Source organism: Rhinoderma darwinii, chromosome 6 (assembly GCF_050947455.1).
Source record: "Rhinoderma darwinii isolate aRhiDar2 chromosome 6, aRhiDar2.hap1, whole genome shotgun sequence".
NCBI classification, from domain to species: Eukaryota; Metazoa; Chordata; class Amphibia; order Anura; family Rhinodermatidae; genus Rhinoderma; species Rhinoderma darwinii.
Genome location: NC_134692.1, coordinates 118,085,451 through 118,110,341, shown reverse-complemented (window position 1 = coordinate 118,110,341; position 24,891 = coordinate 118,085,451). Strand labels below are relative to the sequence as shown.

General features: G+C 39.7%; 1 protein-coding gene across 1 annotated transcript in view; it reads right to left on the bottom strand.

The window, feature by feature from the left end:
* Window positions 1-24,891, bottom strand: part of XYLT1 (xylosyltransferase 1) — a 281,800-nt gene that overhangs the window by 135,322 nt on the left and 121,587 nt on the right. The gene's annotated exons all lie outside the window — the stretch shown is intronic.

Genomic DNA, 24,891 nt, shown 5'->3' with positions numbered 1-24,891 from the left:
TATTTATTGCTCCAATGTGTCTATGTGTATACTTTAACGTTTTATGTATACAGCTCCTATGCACACTATGCGTCTCCATGGTTACAGCCTAAAAAAATAAACCCTGCATAGTCTGATTCTGCTGTGATGTGTCTCTCCACTCCAACTTCTTGCTAACCTACAGATAATAAAAGAGGGGCAGATAAGAGGGAGTAACATGAAAACAGGATCAGACTACACCTAGGGTTTGTAGTCTGTAACCATGGAGACCATAGGAGACTAAGCATAGGAGCTGTTGGCAGATAGGGCGTAAACGCCTAGCTAACCTGCTGTACTTTTTTAATCCACTCTCCAGGATAATGTAAGCAATTTTATTAATTACATATTATTCCATTGCAATTTAAGCAATTATCTGTGTTTTTTTTTAAATAAAAAAAAAAAGCAAATTACACCTTAACATATAAATGAAACTAAATGTTTCATAGCAATGTAATAAATATGCATAGGCACACAAACGTATACAGGAGTAATGCTCTCAAACCCAGCTTTAATGTATTCAAAATGAAGCTGTTTACTCGAGATCAACTAGGGGGCATAAAACATCTCTTAGGAAACATACATGATCAATAAAAATCTGTTTGAAATAAAAGAATGTTCCCGCCAATACAAAAAAAAATTCCAGAAGATATATTGGGTATGTCATGTAATTAATTAGGGTCTGTTCACATCTGCATCCTGGTTTCCGTAACAAGGACGCAGTGCCGGATCTGTTATACGTTGGATAACACCAGCGTCCCACTGATCCTATTGACTGATGAATCTGACGTCATATTAATAGGGGTTGTCACGTGGCTACAGACACTGAATCCCATAAAACTGCTAACAACACTTTAACTGCATCTCCTATGGTTCTTCTGAACGGAATGTAAACCAACATAGAACCCTATAGTGAACTAAGTTTGGTTCAGTAGAACCATGAAAGGTTAGGATAGTGCGGCCATTAGGCTATGTACACCTATATATATCAGTGTGTTTTGTGCAACTTTCTAAATACTTTTTATTAACTTTTTAAGATACAGCTGCTTTGTATCCTGTATACAGAGCAGCTGTATCTAGCACTGAAACCTGTATCTGTCGGGTCAGCAGGACTGAAGGGTTCAGTGACAGCAGGCCCTGCGTGTCTCTGACGCACAGGATCGAGCGGTTACCGATCACATCTATGTTCATAACTATTTCAAAACTGTATATAGCCTTTAATGCAGCCGCATTATGGACGTCTGAACCTGGCTTTACAGCTCCTGCTCTCTTTTGCTGGCTCGAATGTATACATTTCAGCATGTCTTGTAATTCTGTAATTTACGAACCAGGAGGATCGAGATGAACAACTGTGAGCCCGACCCAAATAGAAGAGTCCTACATGGAATTGTAGGATGACAGATAAACTACATTCAAATGGTAAAATATAACTGCAAAAAAAAACATGCATGGGTCTTCAGTTTTATTGGGGGCTGAAAGAAAGTTTATTTTTTGGTGATAGATCTTCAGCCTGTTTATAGCAGCTGGGCTCAAAAATATTCTGAATGAAAAATTTTAGAAAATTTATAATTGTAACAATATTTAAAATTCTGTAATTTCTATAATAAAAAAATGACTCTTATGAGACATTCAACACAAGTATCTAAATCCATGAATATAATTAGTGTCGGTACACATTTAACTTGTTTATAACAAAACTTTCAAAGCGTTGCTTAGAGCCATCAAGAAATAAAAGTGAATTATTTAAGAGTCGAGTGAGAAAAACACCTATATTTGTCAAGTAATCTAAACCAGAAATGACTTACTGCTACAAAACTTTTAATTAGTTTCAAAAGTAAAGAAAGAATGAAAATCTGCTGCTGGTGAAACTGAGGGATTTTGTTTTGTTTTGTTTTTTTCAACAAAATTAATCTTTGTAATTATTTTCTATCTACAAACCTGCCATGTAAGCCTTGTGTAGCATAGATGTTACAAAAAAATTCTAAGACAATAATCCTTGTTTAGTTGTATTCTAAAAATGGAACAGTTCTCAGATAACGAGTAAATGCGGTTCTGTAAGAAAAAAAAAAATCACTAGTTCTGTATACTAACTATATAAAATAGCTCTCCTCAGGTTAACAGCCTACTCTGTACTGATGAGAATCAGCACCTTCCAAGAGCTATTATAAAGGCATCTCACTCAGCCAATCAGGACCCTGCTCTGTACTGATGAGGAGCAACAACTCTGAAACCGTGCTGTCTATAAATGGGTGTCTCTAGTTTGGCTTTTAACCCGTCGTGTTAGGCTGGATTCACACGAGAATGTTCGGTCCGTAAAGGACGGAACGTATTTCGGCCACAAGTCCTGGACCGAACACACTGCAGGGAGCCGGGCTCCTAGCATCATAGTTTTGTACGAGCTAGGAGTCCCTGCCTCTACGTGGAACTACTGTCCCATACTGAAAACATGGTTACAGTACGGGACAGTTGTCCCGCAGCGAGGCAGTGTTTTCGGTCCGGGACTTGGGGCCGAAATACTTCTGTCCTTTATGGACTGAACATGCTCGTGTGAATTCAGCCTTACAAGGCTCCATAAAGGGTCAGACTTTGACTTAAAGGGTAGTCGCATATAGGTGGCACTAAAGAGACAGTTTTCTTCCTTTCCGTTCTTTATCACAGGGATCGTTGCACTTAAGACGCTCTACCAACTGGATCTTCACAAGGAGAATCAGCACCTTCCAAAAGCTAAGTGCTGACGAGGAGCAACAACTCCGAAACAGCACTATCTACAGATGGGTTTCTTTGGTTTGGCGATCAATCTGTGTTTTAAGGCTCTATAGTAAGTCAGACATTGACTTACAGTGTAGTCACCTATAGGTGGCATAATAAGAGTATATTTACATGTCAGATTTGTTGTAGAAATTTCTGAAAATCAGTTCCATGAATATGAATGGAGTTGTTTCTACAGCATGTGCATGAATTTCTGCAAGCTCCATTCTGAGAAAATTGGGGTAGGTGGGGGTGGGGCATTTTTGTGTGTCTTCTCCTGTGTATGTGTCCCCTGTTAGCTTTTGCATCCTTCACCCTCATTGGATGTCTGTCTTTCTTCTCCACTTCTGTGTCGGCCTGGTCATTCTTTTTCCTTTAGTTCTGATCAGCGGCCTGTGGTTCGCTGCAGCGCCACTAAACACTCTGTAGCATTCCTGGTTGTCCGGGAGACAGTTTCCCAAACAGTCAGACTAGAAGAGAGGAGGGGCGCAACGTTAGCTCGTTCTGAGCCCAGCGCTGAGGCGGCATAGCAGCGCCACGCCACCAAAGCGGAGTTGGCTGGGTACCAAGAAAGTGGGTTGGGAATATAGGATCAGGGAGAAGGGTTGCACAGCAGAGTGGCAGACTGATTAATAAGTACAGGACACTACGGCACAGCCCTGGTAATCACAGCCATCGATGGAGCCCCATCACTAGTAACAAAGACAATATTAACAATGCTCCAGGCTGTTCAGGAGTGGGTGCCTACTCATAAAACTTTTTTGCACTGGGCCTACCAAATTGTTAAAACTGCCCTGCGCCCAGTACCTCTTCTGGTCTTCAGAGGGGAAACTTCACTACTGCGCATGTGAAGCGCAGATTCGAACATTTTCAAATAAAGGTCTTGGAAACAAATTTATATCGCCGCTAGAACATCTTTTCATAAATAAATGCCTTAGAAGAAAGAACATAACATATAATTATGTTATAAAATGTTAAAAATGTCTTAAATTCATATGAAAGTAAATATGCAACAAGTTCTGCATAAATTAATACAGTATTAAAAATATGTAATATTTAATACTTTTATTCTAAAGCCGGAGCTGGAGTCAATACATTTCTATCGATTCTAAATCCGACTCCACCCAAAAGTGCCCCCGTGACTCACACGGAGCTATGTATGGGGACGAGCGCTCGTTACTACGAGCACTCGTCCCCATACATTTCTATCATGTCGGCAGCGCGTCTCCCTGTTTACACAGGAAAATGTTCTGCCGACAACGATAATATTTTAAGCTGCATAAACTATACAATAAGCCGGTGAACGACCATGATCGGGAACGAGCATTTTGTGATCGCTCAATTGCCCAATAATTGGCCCGTGTAAAAGGGCCTTTTTCAACTCATACCTTAATTGTAATAAAGTCAAATATTACACAAAAGGTATAAAGCTGTCACGGATGTACAAAAGACAAAGGTCTATCAAGTTTAATCTATTCTTATAAAATCTGGCAATGCTGATTCGGAAGAAAACAACATAAATCCTCATTGAGCCTTTGACATTTTAATATCTTTCATCTGGGGACAAAATCCTTAACCTGTCTCACCTCAATATGCCATTAAACTTTAGTATACTGTTGAAACTGCAGATTAGATGAATGAAGGTCTAGGTATATGCATTATAATAGTGTATAGATGTAGCAGAGCTGAGTTAATTTGTTCATGCAGTTAATTATGATAAAACCACATTTTGTCTGTGGGTTTTCTATGGACTGTATGTACAATCTGACTCCATATGTGGCTCTTGAATCAAATTGTATCATCTTTATAACGTAACTCCTTACATAAGTTGTGCCACCTATAGTTAGACTTTGAAACCCCATCAATAGGACCAATATACAAGAATGCTACGCAAACAAAATGCACTCACAAGATTGTCCGAAGTCTTCCAATGTCCCATCGAGAAATGTTCCAATTAAATATTACGGACTATGGCCCAAATGGGAAATTGTTAGGTTCTTCTTGGCAAACATTTTGTTCAGCAACCAAGTTAAAAATGAAGTGGTACGTGTCTCATCCTTCATAGGGATGGCAGCATCCATCATCTAAATTTGATTGTCTGATGAAGGACTAGAATATCTTACCGCAACATAAAAAAAACAGTAACCTACTAGAGCCTTATGACATCTGAACATACAGGATATATTACCTAAAAGAGTAAGAGATCTGGAAAAGCTTTCAAGTTGTGAAAGCAAAATAGACAAAAAGTCAAAGTCTTTATAAAGACACTGAAAATTGGGACCACATGTTACAGAAAAAGAACAAAAAAGATAAAGGCAATAAGTCATTTGCTTTTAAAGTGTTATTCCCAACTTGCAGATTTATGGTATATCTCAAGGATATGCCATAAATTTCTGATAAATGCAAGTCCCAGCAAGTGAGCTCGGTAACTCCTAGAGAACTAAATGGAGAGAGCAACACATTAAAATCCATTTTTTTACATAGTATAAAAGGGGTATTCCCAACTCACATACCGTACATATGTGAGTTGGGAATACCCCTTTTATACTATGTAAAAAATTGGATTTTAATTACGCGGTTATGCAACGTCTATAACTAAGGCCAGGGCTGCACGGTGACTTTTGCCATCAAGAATCGCTGTTTTGCGCTGCCGGCATCATAGTTGAGGAAAGCAAGCGTGGTCAATTTGTAAACTGCAAGTTGCCGTGACGGTAACACCACAGTCGCAAGAAGTACAGCGGGTTTGGATTCCTTACGGGTTTGGATTCCTAATGTCTCTTGCACACAACCGTTGTGCCACTCGGGCCGTTTTTGATGGCATCCGATAGTCTTCACGGACCCATTCACTTTAGCGGGTGAATCGGGTCCGTGAAAAATGGTCCGAGTCTCCGATCCGAGGAAAAATAGAACATGCGTGCATGAGGCGTAAGGCTCTGTTTCCATCACGTTATTTGAATATGTTCGGCGTATGCGTTTTCTTACAGGGGGACATTGTAAAAAATGTACAGCACGGTATATGTTTTTTACAATAGCCGTCAACGTATGCCACTCTATACCTAGGTGTACGTTGGAGAATACCAACATATACGTATGACGGAAGAAAAAAATCAGATGGTAATATAACCTAAGGCTTTGTGCACACGATGTGGAACGGCTGCAGAACTTCCATCTTATGCCTCATGCACACGACCGTTGTGCCACTCAGGCTGTTTTTGACGGCATCTGAGTGGCACCAGATAGTCTTCACGGACCCATTCACTTTAGCGGGTGAATCGGGTCCGTGAAAAATGGTCCGAGTCTCCGATCCGAGGAAAGATTAAACATGTCCTATCTTTCCTCGGATCACTGACAGGACTCGGACGGCACACACTGTCGTGTGCATGAGGCGTTACAGTACCAGCAAAGTGAATGAGATTTGTATACATTTCTGCTCCGGAATGTTAGCGTATTTTTTTGCCAAATTTCCTCATTGACATGCAATGTTTGCGATGAAATAAAATTCCAAAATGATTTGCTGTGGATGATCCGCTGCAGTATTTTTGTGAATTTGCTGCTGGTGTTTCCTTCGTCTGGCATTGCAGCACCGATTCAAAATTCGAAGCATCTTGACTTTCTATAAGGATGGTATGATGATGGTAGGTAGATGACTGAGATATTTAGGCACAATTTCTGGTAATTAAGGAAATGATTAATTTAGAAGGTCATTTATATAAGTGAACAGAGAGCAGAATCTGAATGCCCTTTCGTGTTGCAAACATATTGATGCCTCATCTACTACTTAGAGGATCTTCTTGCGATTAAATTGCATCTCCAACCAAAGCTGAGACACAGTAAATGTCAATGACTGCATAATATATTACCCTGTAATTATCATACCTATGTTTACATGGTGATTTTTTTTACTGTTTATTTTTATCTGTGATATTTATTTCTAGGTTTTATTCTGTAAAAAATGTAAATACATTATATTTTTGGAATTTCGGGCTATTCCCTTAGAAGTACTTTTCTGTAATTCCTGCATTACTAGATGTTTGTTGTTTTGCTTTTTTCTACTCTAGTTGAGAGGAAAAGCTCCCAAACTGCCAAACTACAAAAGGTCATCAGAAAGGTCCTTCTGTCAGAAGCTCCAATGCGTCCGAGTGCCACAAATCAGAAATATTATACAAAAATGTAACACGCTGTTTCGTATGTAATATGACTTCGTATTAAAGGGGTACTGAGATGATGTCATGAGTGAAATGGCAATAAACAGGAAGATACAGATTGAAAGACAACATTGTATAAATCAATCCGTACATGGCCCAAATACCACAATTCAGCTCCAAAATCTATGGTAATATTGTTTCCTTCTGCCTCTCATATCTCTTCCCAATTTCTTATCCTTAACGTACTTTATAATGTGATTGAACAAAAGAAAGCTTGACTGGCTCATATAAAGCCTTTTGAGCCACTGCTGGTTGACTGGCTCATGTAACACCATTTGGGCCAAAGTTCATTAACTAGCTGATATAGAACCATTTGGGCCAACGATGGCTGACTGGCTCATACAGAACCATTTGGGCCAAGGGTTGTTGACCGGCTCAGATGGAATCATTTGGGCCAACGATGGCTGACTTGCTCATACAGAACCATTTGGGCCAAAGGTTGTTGTCCGGCTCATATAGAATCATTTGGGCCAACGCAGGGTGACTGTCTCATATGGCTCCATTTAGATTAAAATCACCACGTCTTGCCCAACGTTCGAAACCACCATGCTTACATTCTGGCTTATTTCCCACAATCTGTAGTTTGCTACCGTGTTTTTTGTATTTTTAAAAAAAAAATTTTTTCCTTGTAGTACAGGATACTTGGCGGTATATAAAAATAATAATAATTATTATCAAGGAATCTTGGCAGTTCTCAGCCAGCATATAGGTTATACAAGCACTATATGAGAGACAGTCCTAGAAACCATATAAAGTCTTCTATAAACGTAGTTTGCTACATGCCCCTGTCAGTATATATAAGGAATATGTTTAAAGGGATGATACAAACATATGACATAGCAATGCAGTGACTGAAGATAAAAAAATAAGTTTAAATATATATGTATATGTAATAGGAAGCAGATCTTAAATGTTCATGCTCAGCTTGTTTATCTGTCAAGAATGATTGAAAATCCATGAATTTCAAGCAGACTTCACATTTCTATAAATTCTCCCAGCTGATATGCTCTGCTATTTTAATGAAATTCGTAAACTATATTGAAGGCACTCAACCCAACAGCCAGAAATAAATGGAGACTGTGGTTTCCACCTCAGAGGTAAGACATATGACAACCACTGTTGACCATATACTTTTAATGCATGAAATCACTGCTCAGTCATGCAAGGTAATCTCCGTAGATTATGTAGGCCTCAGCATGGCTCGTTGTCACCACGGAAACAGCTTTGCAAATCTTTGTTATTGTTATTAAAAAAAAAAAAGGAACGGACATGAACAGCGGACAGCGATCTTCATAGACATTCATCTACAAAACGTGACATGACTGGTGCCACTGTTGTACAGCTATATAAATGTCAGTCAGCAATAACCAGCGTCAGACTAAGGTTTCTTGGGCCCACCAGAGGGAATGCTTCCGAGGGCCCACGTCCAAACATGCACTTGTATTTGCATCGTAATCAATGATGATATCATTGCACACACAGGATATATCATTAATAAGATCTCGTAGGTTATTTGGGATACAACCCATAAAAAATAGACCCTAGTGGTAAGTGATTGGCTCCAAAGACATCTCCAAATGGGGTTGTCTTCTGCTGGAACTTTGGAGCCCATTATTGTGTCACAGCCTGCGCCCACTGGAGATCCTCTGGCGTAATATTTCAAATACCATTTATTTGAAGTAAAATCTTATAAGCAAATTCATTAATTTGCCAAATGCCAAAACACCTCCCTGCAGTGGCGTCTAAAAAGAAAAAGGAGCAGTAATTTAATTTGTGATTATTTCCACCCCTACAGGTTTTTTGTTTTCTAAGCCTTTCCTTCTCCTAAGCCCTGGATTCTCAAATAGAATATCCCTGTATGACACTTATCATGCTGCTAAACTACAAATGATTGAAAAGAAGAGGCCGAAGAAAAAATAATACATCAAGTGAATTCGGACTGACATGAAAGCCAAAACATCTTCCGAATCACAATTGTTGCAGGATGCCCTGAGATTTCTGGAAACAAGAAGACGAGAAGGAGTGAAACAACTATTGTTGTGCTCAGGAACTGCAAATTCCAGATAATCTGCTAAATCAAGAATTAAATATTGTATAGTACTGAACCCCTAAATGTACGCAATTCCAATTTTCTAGACAATTATGGCATAGCCACAAAATACGGAACCTATAAGGAGAATGGGGGCCCACTGCTCCCTATTTTGCAAGCTAAGGTTGCTGGCAGTGGAGTGCATGAATGGCCACCGCTACAAAATCTCCTTCTATAGGCGGCCACTGTCGGTAACCATGGCTTGCCCAATGGGGATCAGGATATCCCTGTACTCTTGATTTACGGAGATTTCACAGGTGACACACTTACCTATCAGACATTTATGGCATATCCAATGGATATGCCAAACATTTCCAGGGTGGAATTGTCCCTTCGGGGTAACTTTATTCAACCAAAACACGACTTGGTATATGCCCGAAGTTACAATAGTAGAAAAACGTGCCAATATTGCATCTTGGGAGATAATGAACCAAGTAAGTCTATTTAGTAGGATTTTTAGCAGGGCTGACAGATGACTTTCAGCAGCAGTCATGAAGCTGATGTGTTAATCACATAAGTAAATTCTAACAGAACCTGCAACCCAAAAGATCATATATCATCGAATATGGCCATAAAATATATCAACCATCATTTAAGTTTAGAAATGCTATAGGCATCGCCTCTACAGGTTTCGAGGTGTAGCTACAGTAGGTGTTCTTCTATCATGGAAAAAAAATTCAGTTCTGACAGCTCTTCCGGCTTCCTGTTGGTGTCCCCTCACTCACCCAATACCCAGGCCACATGCCCACGCCACCACCGCACTATCTACCACGCTGTACAGGATAGCTCTCTGAAGCCTATTGATAATTCTGACCTTTCAGATACATTCATCATTAAAGTTGATCATATTCAAGGTCAGAAATTTTAATCAATAAAAAGTATTTTGTACATATTCACTATAGTGTGAGTTTGTGGGGACTCACATCACTGCGGCTGCTTTTGGATAGCTGTTTAGTAAAAGTCAATGCTTAACTTGGTTAAGGAGTCAGTAAATAGGATAATTGGCCAATTTGGCCACTTACATTAGTGGCTGCCAAATTAGATAACAACCAGCCACTTAGCAAATTAGGCAGAATGATTACATCACACCCCACCGCAGCTCCATAAACACCAATAATTTGATTAATTAGACTTTGTTCAGTTCCTACCCTCCTGAAAACTAAGGACTAGCTCCACTTGTAATCTCCCGACCGACCTGTCATCAGGAGTGGAAAGACGCTTCTGCACGCTGGGCGGAACAGTTTCACGGGTCTAATTCTAAGGTGTGTCTTTCTCTAATCTTGAAGGGGTTCTTCTGGTACATATCTTTACATATAAATCTATATCTACATAGATATATATATATATATATACACATATATATATATATATATACACACATATATATATATATATATATATATATATATATATTCTACTAAGTTTCTTAACATGGTTTCTGTTTCTGTTGCAGTTCCAACACCAAATGGTGGTCTAAGGGATAATGGCTGTTGGAGGGGGACATCTGACATCTGAAACATCCAGAAATCCCTATGGAGGTATTTTGCATTCATGAAAGAGATGTAAGAAAACAGTCACATGAACCAGATAGGGACCGTCTGGTGCTCTGTCTATATCTATATCCTCCTGAGTCTCCCTTGTATGACGTAAATTCATATAAGTTGACTACATGCTCCAGTCAGCATTAGTTTAAGGGCTTTTCCAGGATCATTTATTGATGGCTTTCCTTAGGCTATACCATCAATGTATGACCCCCAGGACCCTCGATCACCAATCAGCAGAACGGAGGGTCCGCTCCTCATGCTGGAGCCTATCAGCGCCTGTTAACCAAAGCAGTCTGGTCCATGCAAGGGTGGCTGTGACTGGTACTGCAGCTAAGTACTGTTCACTTGAATGGGCTAATCTGCAGTACCAGGCCATTTAATTCTGCTTTATTCCCCAAGGTTGGACCCCCATGTATCATACTTTTCTGATCCAGGAAAACCCCTTTAACTAAGGCTACGTGTACACGAGCGGGTCCTATTTGCGTGCATAAAAAAGCAGCGTATTTCCTGCATTTCATGTCTGTGTGCCATCAGTATGCGTTGCGTATGGCATCAGTGTGCTTTGAATGTGGCATGCGTTTTTCACGTCCGTGTAAACCCTTTTTTTTTTTTATTTCTCTGCATTTGATTTGTAAAACAGACAGCACAGTGATGTCGTCCGTGTGCTGTCCGTGTTTCTCGCGTATCCATACCCTTCAATGGGCGCCCATGTTCGCAAAAACGCAGCAATATAGGACATGCAGTGAGTTTCACGCAACGGACACTCGCTGTGTGAAAACTCACGCATGTCTAAATAGTCCCATTGAAATGAATGGTTCCATGTGCTGTCAGTTATTTCAACGGACAGCACACGGACGAGGAACACGCTCATCTGAATGAGCCCTTAGAAGGAAATAAGTACTCCAGTAGTACGCCATTATTAATATCAGCTTCTAGAACACAATAAGAGTTTAGGCAGTCTGTTAAACACATGTACAGCCCCATTACATTATATACATATATCTGGCTTCGAGGCATTTGGCAACAGTAGGTGGATTATAAGAACATTACATTTCACAATTATTGTGCATGGTTTAGCCTGACAGATAACAGATCTTAAAAAGTTAAAATGATGTATAAGTATAACTGATTAATATAACGCAAAACCCTCCAAGAACAAATAACGTTGGCAGGTATGGACACGGAAAGCACTAAAGGTAGCAGATGGTGAAAATACAGCAGATGTCAATGTCATTTGCTTTTTCCATATGCTGCATTGTTCGATAGTAATAAATAAGTTCTGCTTTCACGTATTATCAACGTTCAATATTTTACTGAGGGATAAAGAGAAATAAAAGCAAATGAATTGCCACTTTATATTTCTTTTCTCTGCGCAATTGAAGTTGTTAAGAAAACATTTGCAAAGACTTTCTAGAAGGGAGGAAAAAATCATGTGATCGTAAATGACTTCATTACTATAAGCAGTCCTTTTTATACAGTCCATCTACACTTAATGAGGACCTCCACAAGGTGACATCAGGACCTGTACGACCCGAGAGCATTAGTTGTGCTGAGACTTGTCGTAAAACTTCCTCAATAGTGGAGATCCCCTCAAAGCTAAAAAGTTTTTGACGGGGACCAGTATTTTCCATGTTGAGTTGTCCTTCCCCTGAGGTTCCAAGCCATTTTTAAAGATAATCAAAATGTAAAATAAATTTTTAGCAGGACTGGATACAATTAGAGATAAGTATGTAAACAGTTTCAAGACATAGTCTGAACTTTTTGGACATAGATTTGTACATACCGGTGGGAAATTATTGTCTTGCATCTGCTCTAGGGTCAATGGAGATGGGGCCTCAGCTTCTATAAGCTCCATTACTCTTAATGAGCAGTTTTAACATAGGCATTGTACTATTAAGGAATTAGGGGTCAGCCCAAAAAGTTTCCACCCCCCTTTAAAAAGCCCTCCAGTCCTGGAATAAGGAATGGTGCCATGGCCTAAATCAGCAAAAAAAAAACATCAATGTATGTGACCTGTGGACTTATATGAATATATAATTTATTCAACTAATTTATTTATTTTATGGGTTATTTTAGACTACTGGCCGTTGAAATAAAAAGCAAGGAAATCTATATCGTGGCAGTAGTAAACCAGCAAGTTATATGGTTTTATAGTGTACATAAAAGTAATTCATATGCAATATTCTAGAACCTGACTCATTTGGGTCATTGATCTCTGCATGTGTTCTGTTTCAGCATTTCTACTAGGTGGGTAAAATTATGCAAGGAGCATTTCTAATGCAGGCTGCATATTGGATGTTCTAGGCCTCGACCAATTTTGCCACAGAAAAGTTTGGTTAGATCTAGACGTAGTCATACTACTGGTTTAGCTGAATGTTATGACGTAAAGACACCAATAGTAGGTAGAATTTTAATACATTTTTTTACCCATTAACTATTCTGGGCCTGAGCAACGCTTCTATGCAAAATGGGGCAGCACGTTGGCTCATTTCCTTGAAGCCCTGGGGTGCTGGATTCAAATCCAACCAAGGCCAACATCTGCAAGGAGTTTATATGTTCTCCTTATGTACGCATGGGTTCTGTCAGGATGCCCCAGTTTCCTTCTCCACGCCCAAAAAAAAAAAAAAATTATAATAAAAAAAATTATTATATATACACTATATATATATATATATATATATATATATATATATATATATATACACACACACTGATAGGGAACTTAGATTGTGAGCCCCACTTGGGACAGTAAGTGATGGCAGCCCCTGTACATAAGTGCAAAAAATGTTGGCGCTATATAAATAAAGTAGCATTTCAGGTGCAACATACATAAAAGATTTTAAAGGCCACAAATTTGTCAAAACCCTATAATATCACTCGCAAATATCTTATTATTTGTTATGCACGTATCATACTTTCATTCATCAACCTGTCAAAAACCCATTGAGCCTTTTTAATAACCAAATGTTTAGCATTTTCCCCTCCGGGCATGCTTATAATGGAATTCCGTAAACGGCTTTATGCGTTTTTTCCTTTTATTATTCAGGATTGTTGAAATTCCATTATCTATTAGAAAATACAAGCTTGGAAACAAGGGTTACCTTTTGTTTATAGTCCAAAAATCAATATCCATGATAATATTTTTCAGGCCATTATTTGTGACATATCCTACTGGTTTCAAGGTGGACATGTCACCTACGTACTATAGAGAAAGCTAATGCTGAGTTCAAGAACCAATGGAGAACTTTGGTCCATCGATAAAAAGAAGGTAATGTTGGGACTTGGAAGTGTTTCAGTGATGTCATCAGCAACTACCTAAGCAATCGGCTGTAAAGTAGCCCAGTGAAATGATGAATGCTTCTTAACTATGTGCCCTTTACTAGTTCATTTTAGTATGACAATCATTGGATTTACGTAGCTAGTTACTTATGCATATAGAATTTTTTTAAAAAAATGTGTTCCAAAGTAAGAAGACCATCTTATATGGCTTAGCAATGGACACACTTAGGGTATGTTCACACGCAGTGAGAAAAAACTTCTGAAAATACAGAGCTTTTTTCAGGCGAAAACAGCTCATGATTTTCAGACTTTTTTTTAGCAACTCACGTTTTTCGCAGCGTTTTTTACGGCCATTTTTTGGACCTGTTTTTCAATGGAGTCAATGAAAAACGCCTCCAAAAAGGTCCTAAGAAGTGTCATGCACTTCTTTTGACGAGTCGTCATTTTACACGCCGTATTTTGACACGTTGAAAGCAATGGGCAGATGTTTGTAGGCGTATTAGGGCCGTTTTTTCAGGCGTAATTCGAGGCGTAAAACGCCCGAATTATGTCTGAAAACACTGCATGTGAACATACCCTTAGAATTAAGGGATGTCTCTATAAAAGTAGACTATCTTATAATGAAAAGGATTTAGGGATTGGGATCAATAACCTTGGATAAGAAAAACTAAAAAAGTAAGATCGGAAAAAGTCAAACTATTATCCTACAGTGTTGATCCAGAAGAAGGCAAACCCCCCCCCCCCCCCCTAATGAGGTATTTGCTATTTGCCTCACAGGGGGAAAAAACATTAATGAACCATCTCAAACTATTTACTACAGACAGAATCTTTGTTCTATGCCAAACCAGCAGAACATCAAGACAACTGGGTGCTGGTTTTAAAAAATGTTTTGGGCAGGAACAGCTGTAAAGAGACAACTATGAAGGTAATATTTCGCTTCAAGTTTAACAGTACAAGATTTTTGTTATTCGCAGATGCTGAAAGACACTTTAAAGCACTTGCAAACACTCAACGCTTAGCTTCAAAAACGGTATTGATCTCTGCATATGTTTTGTTTGAGCACATCTGCTATTATTGAGTGTATCAAAAATTCGGAATCTGTCTTTTATGTGTGGGGCAAAAACCCTCAGGCAGGTAAAACGACATAAAAATAAATATAAAACTCTCCTCTCCACCAAATATAAGGTGGAGTATTTATGCACCCTTAAGAAACATCAATAAATATTTATGGGTATATGACAATATAGCTTTCATAAAGGGGTGAAAAAAAAGTTGGATTTAAGAAAAATATTTTTTTAGGATCGAAAGGGTAAATTGACAGAAAACAAAATGTGGCTTATGCTACTGCTTCAAATACATAGGTCAGAAATTACCGGTCCAGACATTTAGGATTGGCCTGATGATCGACTTACTGAATTTCAATACTATTGAATGTTTTTACATAGAACCCACTGGTCCATTGTCCGGAATGAGTAAAGTAGTGTTCACATCTTTCTTATGGAGTGCTAGGATTTTTATTGTACACCAAGATACAAGGGGGTTCTCTGGGCCAGTGTGAAAAAACTTTTTTTTTTTTACCTGAGCCTAGCGCATACTCAATTTTGCAAAATAGTCTGTGCTTCACTTTGATTCCTACGCACCATTCTCGGAGACTAAGGCCTCGTTCACATCTACGTTGGAGCCTCCGTTAGGGGACTCTGTCGCAGATCTGCCCGAGAATGCATGTGGCGCTATGGTTTCCGGTAAAACCACAGACACTCCAACGAAAATCTGATGAAACCCATTAAAGTCAATAGGTTCCTTCGGCCGCTGGTGGTGTCCGTTGTTGAACTAAACCATCACTTCTGTTTTTTTCCTTATTCTGGTCCTTTGACGGAGCAGAACCATGGAAAGAGCCAATTCAGGTGTGAACATAGTCTTAGAATACATACAAATCTGGATGATGAACATGGACTGTACATGGACTGTGTTACAATGTTTGAGCGCCTCAAGGGTATGGTTAAAGAGGGCTAAATCACATGATGAGGGGGTTCTAGGGGAGAGAAAAGCCTTGAATATGAGAGTGTAGAAAGATGACGAAAGACAAGAAAGAATAAGGTCCTGTTGGCAACGGTGGCTCCTGTGGATAATATCTAGAGATTACCAAGAAAGAGTCTCTAGGTTACAATTCTAATCTTGAACTGAATATAGTGTGTTAAAAAGTGGAGGGATAGCAGCAGTCAAAACTGGGCCGATCCCAAGGCCCTCTGGGGCTCATGGTGACCTGGGTATACATTTTTAAAGCGTGTCAGACCAAGTGTGGGGCAAACATGCTGCCCAAGGGTCTACAGACAACTGTAGCCATCCTGGAATAGAGGCGCACATGAAGAGCAGGGATTCATGTGGATGAATTGAAAACCTTTGAGGATGGAGTTTGGTAGTAAGTATGCCCAAAACGAGTGTGTTAAAGAGATATAACGAGGGCATAAACTAGCACTGACCTTAGCAGGTATGAAGAAGGAAGTTGGGTGGAGGTACCATCAATAGTTGAACCATGGGTGAAAATGGAAGAATCCTCTAGCTTTCCTATAGCATTTCTTCCAGGCTACTATTCTGTTTTTCTCGTCTTATATGCAGTTATGATTATTTTTTTAATCTAATAGGTACTGAGTTAACTATTTGAGCTTCATCTGGGGAGCCTTTCAATGTATTGCTGACCTGTGACAGCCCACTGTAGTGACATGCAAACACTGCCTACAAGAATTAATCTTGGAAGCTATGCTATAAAGCATGGAGGCTAGTACCGCAATCAGCTATATACTCTGTTCATTGTGAGAAAAAGACCGCTGCCGCTGGTTAGATCTAAAAGCACAACTCCACTTTGACACATTCTACAACACGCTGGGATACAACAGTCTGCTGCAAAAGCTTTATGCTAGAATACAAATTGGAACATTTATCAGTACTGCACAGATACTCCTCCACCTATACTTGTTAAAGAAGCCAGAACTCTCAAGGGTTGTAAAATCAATACTGGATATATGCAATTATAATGCTGTGCCATCCTTTGAAAACAGGCAGATAGGAAAAATAAACATATATACTGCTCAAAGCTAGAGCACGGGAACGGGAGACGTCATTGAAATCCGAAGGTGAACTAACAAAAATCGAGGGGGGGAATTTATTTAGACAGGCGTTTCCTACGCTGGTCTTAATCGAACGAAAGTTGAAGATGCGCCTAATTTATTAAGAGGAGCCTGTTAAAAATTCAGGTGCATCTCTGTCCGCCGCTGTGCGTCAGAAAATCTAATTTGTGCTATAATTTATGCGAGTCTTCGGTCATAAATTATAGTAAATCTATCGGATCATGGTTGACCCTACACCAAGCTTTGCTCACATTTTAAATGGTGCCGTCACAAAACTAGAAAAGTCGCAACATTTTTGCACAAATTGCAACATTTCTATAGTTTAAAAATGGTGTAGAGGTCTACACAAATTCCCCCCATAGAGTTTCCCATTGTAAATATTTATTCAGACTCACTAATGAATACTTTTTTCAAGCTTTTGCATATTTGTTTCAGGTTTTCGTTGCAGGTTCCGCCCCGAAAATCTGCAACAAAGTACAGCACAATGCAAGTCAATAGAGTTTTACCAAACCCAAATCATACATAGCAAGACAAATTCATGCAGATTTAGGCTTTATTCAGACGAACGGGAAAAACGTCTGTGCAACGCGCGTGATTTGCACGCGCGTTGCACGGACCTATATGTGTCTATGGGGCCGTGCAGACATGTCCGTGATTTTTCATCAGCGTGAGTCCGCTGAAAAAAAAGTCACGACATGTCCGTTCTTTTCGGCGTTTTGCACGCATCACGCACCCATTGAAGTCAATGATTCGCGCAAGAGCTGTCAAAAGGATGAATGTAAACAGAAAAGCACCACGTGCTTTTCTGTTTACAAACATCCAAACGGAGTGTCTTTGAGATGAGCGAACCCGGACAACCGAACCGAACTTCACCGGGTTCGGCCGAACTCGTTTTGGCCGAACCCGGCAAAAAATTTTCCGGTACTCGACGTCAGGAGATAGTCACTGTCCAGGGTGCTGAAAGAGTTAAACTGTTTCAGCACCCTGGACAGTGACTTCCGATCCCAATATACATGAACGTGTAAAAAAATAAGAAGTTCTGACTTACCGATAACTCCCGGCTTCTTCCTCCAGTCTGACCTCCCGGGATGACAATTCAGTCCAAGTGACAGCTCCAGCCAATCACAGGCCAAGCACAGGCTGCAGCAGTCAAATGGACTGCGGCGTCATCCAGGGAGATGGGGCCAGATGTCAAGAGAGGTGCGTCACCAAGGCAACGGCCGGGAGGGAAGTTCTCGGTAAGTACGAACTTTTTCTTTTTTTTTAACAGGTTTCTCGATATTGTGATCGGCATTCACTGTCGAGGGTGCTGAAAGAGTTAACTGCCGATCAGTTAACTCTTTCAGCACCCTGGACAGTGACTGACGTCGACTAGACTCATCTCTATGATGGCGGCTGCGCGAAAATCACGCAGCCGCGCATCATACACGGATGACACACGGAGCTGTCAAGTGGTTTTTGCGTGCGCAAAACGCCGCGTTCGTGTGAATCCAGCCTCAAGGGCATAAACACACACTCCCTACAAAGGCACCCCACGAGGTACCACATTCTCCCCTAGAAGAAATACAGTATGAGCCGATGGGTGTCTATGGGTGCCGTATTACAAATCCGTACAATACAGATGCATAACATATCTACGTGCATGGGCCCTGAGACTAACAAGTACGTATTATTTTTAGATAATTTTTCAAACATTTCTATTTAACGGAGCTGCAGTTGTTTTTGAATGTGCAAATGGGGTGCATTTTATTGTTGTAGGGGACCTCGAAGGGCCAAAATATTTAATTCAGGGCCGAATAAAGAGGTTGGCACACCACTTGTGTTACTTTTTTAACACAGCTGTATTTGTGGCCGACAGTTTCTCCATATACGTTTTTTTTTTAGCTGGAAAGGAACCACAGTACCCCCATAGCAGAAAAGAAAACATTCTGGGAAAATAAGTTGAATTATATGAATTTTGTCTTCCCCTTGGGGCAAGATCAGGAATATTAAGGCCACATGCAACCTGCCAACATCAGTTGGGCATTATTGTACTAGGCAATAACAGTGCAGCATTATGTGAGTGTCCAATTACAAGTAACATACCATGAGAAAACCAAAGTATTCTCTTGTGGGAAGATATCTGGGACTCTCATTCTCTACTGCCTACAGCACATATGAAAATCCGCAGCAAATACAGTAGCAGCAAAGTGGATGAGATAAAACAAAAATGTCATCCACACGCTGCGTAAATACTGAGCTGAAAAAACGCTCAGAAATTGACCTGCGGTGCAGAATTTTATTCCGCAGGATGTGAATTGTATGCTTTTATGTTGTGGGTTTTCCCTATCGAATTCAATGGGGAGGTAAATCCCGCAGCAAATAGAAGTTGTTGCGTTTTTGGCAGCGGGTTTGCAGCAATTCCCCTGCAAGAAACGCAACTCAGAAAAAAAACGAAACCCTCATACTTACCCAGAAGTCTGTGTTCCTCCCTCCAGCGCAGTCGACGTTTCATCCCATGTGACTGCTGCAGCCAATCACAGGCTGTAGCGGCGGTCACATGGGATGAAACATCAGCTCAGGAGCCCGGTCTGGATGACGACAGAGGGCCGGCCTGCTGGGATGACACTTCATCCCATGTGACCACCGCTGCAGCCAATCACATGCTGCAGCGGTCTCCTGGGATGAAACGTCATTCCAGAAGGACGGTCTGCGAAAAACTGCACAGCTTGGTGCGTTTTTTCAGCCGTAATTCCCTGCGGTGGACAGAGCGGGTACGCTGCGTGCTATTACGCAACGTATCCGCCCTGTGTGAATACAGCCCTACTGTGCAGCATTGTGATAAGCCGCATGGGCATCTGCCTAAGGCAGCTTCACTACTGGGCTGCACAGTATAAAGCACTAGTATTTCCTATGCAGATCATGACAGTTCTACAGGGTAGTCTCTCACTGGAGGCAATAAGTAAAGTGATTCCCAGATATTTTTACACATGAGTGCCCAGATAAGTCAGACTCGACGCTAAGGAGAACGCCACCTCCAGCCAACATTGGAATTTTGAGTTTTTACCCCTATTTTCACTTTATGCTCCCTATGAGTTGTGTCACTAACAATAAGTATATGTTTGGGTATACATTTCTTTTTACATATTTGGAAAAAATCTGATAATTGGAGAAAAGCTGTAATATACAAAAATACTATAATCTTTGAAACTAGCTGAACTCTACTTCAAGCGTCTTAACAAAATTGCCTTTAATTAATTCCAGATTATAACGACATTTCCCAGCAGTGATAGGTATTAATTACCGATCGGATTAATAGGACTTTATATATGATCCGATGACACCCCCCATTAATGAACGGATCCCATTTGTTCATCAACAGCACAATTATGTCATTACAAATCCATGGGATCTTCATCGCTAATGTGTGGGCAGTTCTAACTTCATTTGCTCCCGCGGATATTGAGCTGGGACCAGTCATGCGTTTTTTTCTCTATCTGCTAAAAGGAAAAGTCACATTTCATTAAAAAGTAAATGAAATAAATGCAGCAAAGGAGCAGCAGAGCCGAGTGAGTCTTTTTCTATGACTGGCATTCCACTATGCCATTGATACAATTAGGAATTGTAATGTAATTATACAATTATTATTATAATTATCTTTAATGGTATAATGTAATCATCAGTGGAATGAGGATTAATCATGTTTCTTCATTCATAAGAGGTCAGACTCCATAAAAGTCTATGCATATAACACCAGAAAAGATGTGTCCAAGCCACAGATAGGGAGGGGTGTAACTATAGGGGGTGTGGAATTTGCAATTGCACCCATGCCCTGGGCATTGGGTAGCCTACTGGTGTCTTTTACAAAAAAGAGGAAACGGTTATAAATGGCACATGATAGTTAGGGGGCCCCGCTACGATTTTGCATTGAGGGGGGGGGGGCACCGGGCCAGAATTGATGTTGCAATATTCATATTTTTATACCATTGACTAGCCTTTATCTGTCTAGAGCAAGTTTGTCCAATAAAATATGATCAGGATAAAATCTGTAAAACATTGCCAACCCCTCGTCGCTGCAATCTTCAAGATCAAACCGAGGGACTGATTAAAGGGGTTAACCCATGAAAAATATAATATTTAAATTAAAATAAACGTGTGAAATTAAGTATATCTGCAATATAAATGCATTAAAAATAATGTTTATTGGCGAGATAACTTATATTGGTATAAGTGGTAGTGCCCCCTAGTTTTCCTAACACGTCTCAAATCCTGTGTCCAACTTTGGAGGACGCCCCTTGTGCCATGCATCTTCATTGCCCTGCTCTGTATCGGCAGTGCGCACTAGTGGTGTGACGAATCGAAGGAACCTATACGTTACATCAATTGGCCGCTTGAGGGGGCTAATAGGACCAAGTGCCCCAAGTGCCTGAGGGGTCTAATAGGCCCCTCTTTATTGCAAACTCTCATCGGTGACAAGTTTTAAAGGATAAAGAAACCTCTGAACTCAATTTTTTAAAAACAATGTTTTAGGTCATTGTAGGCAAATTTAAAATGGGTATTATTAAAAAAAAAAATTTACATTTTGAGATCCAGTTTCTATGCATGCTGTATACATAGAAGCTGTATCTTGCCATCAAAACCGATTCCGTCAGATCAGCAGGACTAACGGCTTAGGTGAAAGCTGGTCCTGCGTGATCCAGCTGTTATCGATCACATCCAAGTTCATAACTTAGATGTGATCGTTATTAGCTGGATCCGATCTGCTTTCAGCCGAGCCGTCAGTTCTGCCAACCTAACGGAATCGGCTTTGTCGGCAAGATACAGCTTCTATGTATACAGGATACATAGAAGCTGTATCTCAAAAAGTAAAAACATTTTTTTTTAAATAAAAAAAACTATTTAAAAGATGCTTACAATGACTTAAAACATTGATTTATTTAAAAAAAATTAGTTCAAAGGTGTGCATAGCTTTAAGTCTGTATGAGTTTTCAGCCAATGACAGCCAACAGAGATCTTGAAAATGGTGAGGAATTGAAACAGAAAGTATATTAGACAAATTATTATTTACATAAAACCGGAAAATCCCATTAAGTGAAGAAATGAGTGTCTTAAGAACTAATAAGGATCACTTCATACGCATCCCACATTCTGTATTTTCTCTATACAATGGCTGACAATGGAATCACTTTCCATAATATGGTGCATTTTGGTACTCAGACCAAAGCCCAAAAAAAAAGGTAAAAAAAAGAAAGCGTATATGATTTGGGTGAAAGCATCGAAGACGAGGTGGTCTGCCACACATAACTGGCATCTTGTAGAAACAACATCACAATCCAGTATAATCTGGGAGGAGAATGCCGCCTGAGTGCCCATGAACCATTTCACTTCCTTGCAGTACAATTTGCTGCTACTTCTTTTCAGATATAAGATGATCCATTTTCCGAAATGTCTATTGTAAAGCGATATTGATTCTTTTTTTTTTCTCTTTGGCACTATGAAAGAAAGTAACGGATTTGCTGTAAAGAGTGGCACTCGGCATGCAAAATGGTGCGTATGGAACTAACTACCCTGCGCTATTGGCTTGTAATTATTATAAAAACTACATTCACCTTCTGATATAAAACTGAAAGGGTATTTTAGAAATTTCTCTTTATACACAGATGTAGCAGAGCTGAGTTTGTTAATTTAGTAGTGCAGAAGTTGTCATCTGGCACAACTCATCCTAAAATGATAATGTGTTTATCCATAGGTACATCCAGATTTATCGTTAGGCTCAGTCACCTTTGATAAGGATTCTATACAAATCTGACATAAAAAATGTGTGGCACAATTTATCAGACGTCGTATTACGGAGGTATTCTCCCCCAGAAGTATGGCTTTTAGGGAAGTATATCTATGCCATAGGGTGCCACATATATGGAGCACTATATGGCAGCACTATATGGCAGCACTATATGGCAGCACGCTGCCGTACTGCCTCCTGTGTGAATGAGGCCTTAGTTTAGAAGGGGACCACAGTTTCTTTCACATATGGTTTGTACAGAGACACAATATACGTGAATTGGGATCTATAGACATATTCTATCGTATCCTACTCATGCATTGATATTGCAGCACCTGTCAGAGCTCTTTGCTAAATTATTTGCTTTGCATACCCCGCCAGTAGAGGGCAATATACTGTATACCGGGCAGACAGTTACAACCCCCACAAAGACACACAGGAAAGCAGCTGCATGGGATCAAGTCTAACTAATAAACACCAGAGACAGTGTTTCCTACTTGTGGTAGAAGGACTATTGGTAACGCTGGACCCAGGACAGTACTTACCTGCTGGTTTATGAATGGGTGGCAGCCGTCTAACACAGGGTTAGGGCAGGGTGGCAGCCGTCTACACAGGATTAGGGCAGGATGCCTATTTCTCCCTCCTAGGAGAATTGGGCTCACTCTGGGAACCCTGTTCTTCAAACAGAGCAGTGCACAAGAATGCCCAAAAGGAATGTGGACTGTAAGGGCCTGTTACCGATCCAGGAACCAACAGGACTTCATGTTATAGACAACAATTTACATAGTTAAATAGGATTGAAAAAAGACACAGATCTTTCCAAGCAGAGTTTTCTACCCTTTCATTGTAAGGGAAACCTCCCATCCCATTTAATAATATAGTCACCTTCCTTTGAACCCTCTCCAGTTCTCCTATATCCTTTTTACAATGAGAAGCCCAACATTGAATCCCATATTCAAGATGTGGCTTTGCAATGGATTTATAGAGGGGTAATATTACATTTGAATCTTGGGTTTTTATCTCTCTTTTTATACACCCTAAAATCCTATTTGCTTTTGCAGCTGCTGCCTGACATTGAGTGCTGCTGCTTAGTTTGTTACCAAAATAACCAGGTCCTTCGCGTTTCATTATCCCCAGTTTTATTCCATTTAATGTATATGAATTATTGCTATTATTGCGTCCTAAGTGCATTACTTTACATTTCTAAACATTACATTTCATCTGCCATGTTTTTGCCCATGCTGCCAACTTATCTAGGTCTTTCTGTAATATTTTAAAGTCAAGTTGAGTTTTAAGTATCCTACAAAGTTTTGTATCGTCATCAAAAACTGACACCTTGCTATCAATCCCATCCACCAGGTCATTAATAAACAATACAACACAATCCAAATTGTTAGGTGTCAGTAGCAAATTTCTAGGTACCTGGTTATAGGAATAAGTCCAGCTCCCACGTAATATTCTGCATATATAAAGTAAAATTGAGAGTGTCCTCTTTAACGCCTAAGAACAGCAGAGTTGGTGTAGTGTAATAGGAATTTTATGCAGGGTATAAAGTCATCTCAGTCTTTATATAGAAGAAAAGTGCGACGGCTTATGATGGGGCGCGGTATTCTTCCGTTTTGCTGCATACATTTTATATTTCAGGCTGCTGTGAAAATTGAATGTTATAGATAGGAAATTAGTGTCTTCATAAATCTTAAGATAAACAGGAGATGTAGGATAAGTGCTAGATCATTGCCAACCAAATGTCAGCTGTTCCGAAAGTAACTTATCAGAGATGTAATTTAAGCTTAAAAATGAACACGTAATGGAGTAAATGTAGAAGACAATCCGTACATGAAACACGCAAAGCACACTACTGTATGTGTGTACTGAGCTGTGACATGAAGATTAACTCTATTTAAAAAGTGATATAGAAAATTAAAAAAAATATATAAATATATATATATATATATATATATATACACACACACACATATATATATATATATATATATATATATATATATATATAGAAAGATAGATAGATAGATAGATAGATATGAGATAGATAGATAGATAGATAGATAGATAGATGGATAGATAGATATGAGATAGATAGATATGAGATAGATAGACAGATAGA